Raw genomic sequence first — 2,468 nt, 5'->3', positions numbered from 1 at the left:
AAACACATTTTAAGAAGAAAGGCATAGTCTCCACGAATGAAAAACTGATAGGCTCATAAAGAGAATCTTTAGACTGGGTCAGTTATTAACCTTCTGAGTGCATCGGTTACTTTGCTGCCCTCTAGGGACTGAGTTCAGAAACAAAAATTACAAATAAGGATACAGAGAATAAAGGATATACAGTAGAAAGGAGACAACATAAAGCAAGGAGAGGTTGCGGATGCCCCATCCCTGGAAGTGTCCGAGGCCAGGTTGGATGGGGCTCTGAGAAACCTGATCTAGTGAGTAGCATCCTTGCCCTTGGCAAGGGTTTGGAACTAGAGGATCTTCAAGGTCCCTTCCAACCCAACCCATGCTGTAATATTAATCTAACTCCTTATGCATAGTTTCTATAACAAATGCAGGACCAATCTCACAACTATCTGATTATCATGGCACATCTAATCCAGAAGCACCCATATACTGAGTGTGACAGAGGAACTGTGGAGAGAGGGATAAAAAACCAACCAAACAAAAAAACTAAAACAGAAGACAAGAGCATGATAAGAATCCAAGAGAAGAAATAGTCCAGAGCAAGCCAACTTCCAGACTGCATGGGGGAAAAAAAATCATTACATGCATCTGCTAATATCTAAGAGCTTGACTAAGTGAAACCATGCCCTTTTATTGTAACCTCCAAAATGCAGTTCCAAAATGCATCAGCAGTTGTGCAAATAACAGTAAAGGTCAAGCTCTTTCGACAGTTCTCCTCCAAACCATGCTGCAAGGAATTTTTCTTCCTTTCAGGTGGTTATTTTCATGACACCTGTAAGAACTTAGCATTCCTGAAAGCTCTAACACCTTACTAAAGCTTCCAGTAGCTTTTAGCAGTAGTTAAGAACTGCCAGACAAGTACAGTCATAGTGCCACATGTATGCCCAAATTTCACATCCACAGAAAATAAAGACAAAAAGCCTCAAACAGATGACCTTAGGAGAACTAAAACAACAAATCCTAATTTCCTGCAAGTTTTCATAATGATTTTGTGCCTTAAAAGTACAAACATTGGTTCAAGATTTTCCTGTGGCTCTGGCATTTCAGTGTTCTCTTATTGTAAGTTCTTTTGTGTGCATTAAACTGTGAGACTGCAAATCCTCAATTGTTGAGGCACTTGCAGGCAGTCAATCACTGTTGCTTCTACCTTCTCCTTGCTAATCTTTCTCTCCAACTCTTGAAAAACAGCAAGCATAAAGGATCACAGGTTGTTTACTCCCATTTGAGATAGTAATCTGCCAAAAATTGTCACAAAAACACTTCTTCAAAGACCACAAAATTCCCAAAGCAGGAAAAGTCTTGACAACCTTTTCCAGACATATTCTAGGCAGCATACATACACCAAAGGTTTTTCAGAGGTATATAATTTGACCATAATGGGCTGCCTTCAAGGCAAGAATCAAGAAACAGCAAACACGACTAACTACATCATATTACGATCCTACAGTAAGGCACTAGGAACACTTAAAAGCCGTAACTATGGACACAAGCAGTCCTCTCCCCTTTATGTCACCGTAATAAAGCAGCTGCACTGCTCCTGCTAGCGCTCTGCAATCAATCAATCAATCAATCAATCAACCTGGGGTAGACAGGCACCAGGGCAGAGTTGGGGAAGAATTGCCGAGACGAGACAAAGGGTAATGGATCGTGTCAAACACTCTTAGCTGGAACATGAGACTTTAGTTCGATATACAGCAATTGAAGTATATACATTTTCCCCTACATCTTGAAATCAGACTGATAAATTATCACTGCATCATTAAAAATACCTATAACACCGATTAAAACATAGCCACAAAAACATTAAAATGTATTTGCATAGAAAAAAATGGACTAACAATGCATCTCCACGTTAAGTAGCAAGACTGTTGTCACATTGTAACTCAGCCTCGGTCTGGAGTCCGTCTCGGCCTTTTTTTTACCTCATACAACATGAATATTTGAGATAAACTGGGTGGCAACACCGCAGCACTCGGTAACGCGCCGGAATTGCAGTAAGCAGGTAAATAAATCGATCACTTTTAGAATTTAGAAAGAAAAACCAGCGCGGGTTCCCGTATCGTGTGATTTCAGCGCCGCGGCAGCACCGGCGCTGCCCGCCGGGCCCGGCCCCGCTCCTCGGCCCCCGCCCGGGCCCCGCGCGGCCGCGGCTCCTCCCGCCCCGCGCCGCGGCACCACCGGCGGCCGCGACACCCTCCCGCCGGGATCCCTGCGCCGCCGCCGCCGGGAAATAGTCCCGTCTCCGCTCAGGGCCCGCCGACCGGGAGAGCCCCGCGGCACGGCCGCGGTCCGGGAGCAATCCTTCCTTCCTGCCTTGCTTCGGCCGCGCCGCTGGCGCCGCGGCGGCATCTCCGCCCCTCGGCGAGATCCGGCCGGGCCGGCGCGGAGGGATTCCCGGCGCCGGGGGAGGGGGGGCGCGGCGGGCGGGGGGAGGA

This window comes from Prinia subflava, chromosome 2 (assembly GCF_021018805.1).
Source record: "Prinia subflava isolate CZ2003 ecotype Zambia chromosome 2, Cam_Psub_1.2, whole genome shotgun sequence".
Taxonomy (NCBI): domain Eukaryota; kingdom Metazoa; phylum Chordata; class Aves; order Passeriformes; family Cisticolidae; genus Prinia; species Prinia subflava.
The sequence above is the reverse complement of the archived record's forward strand: the minus strand, read 5'-3'. Positions refer to the sequence as shown.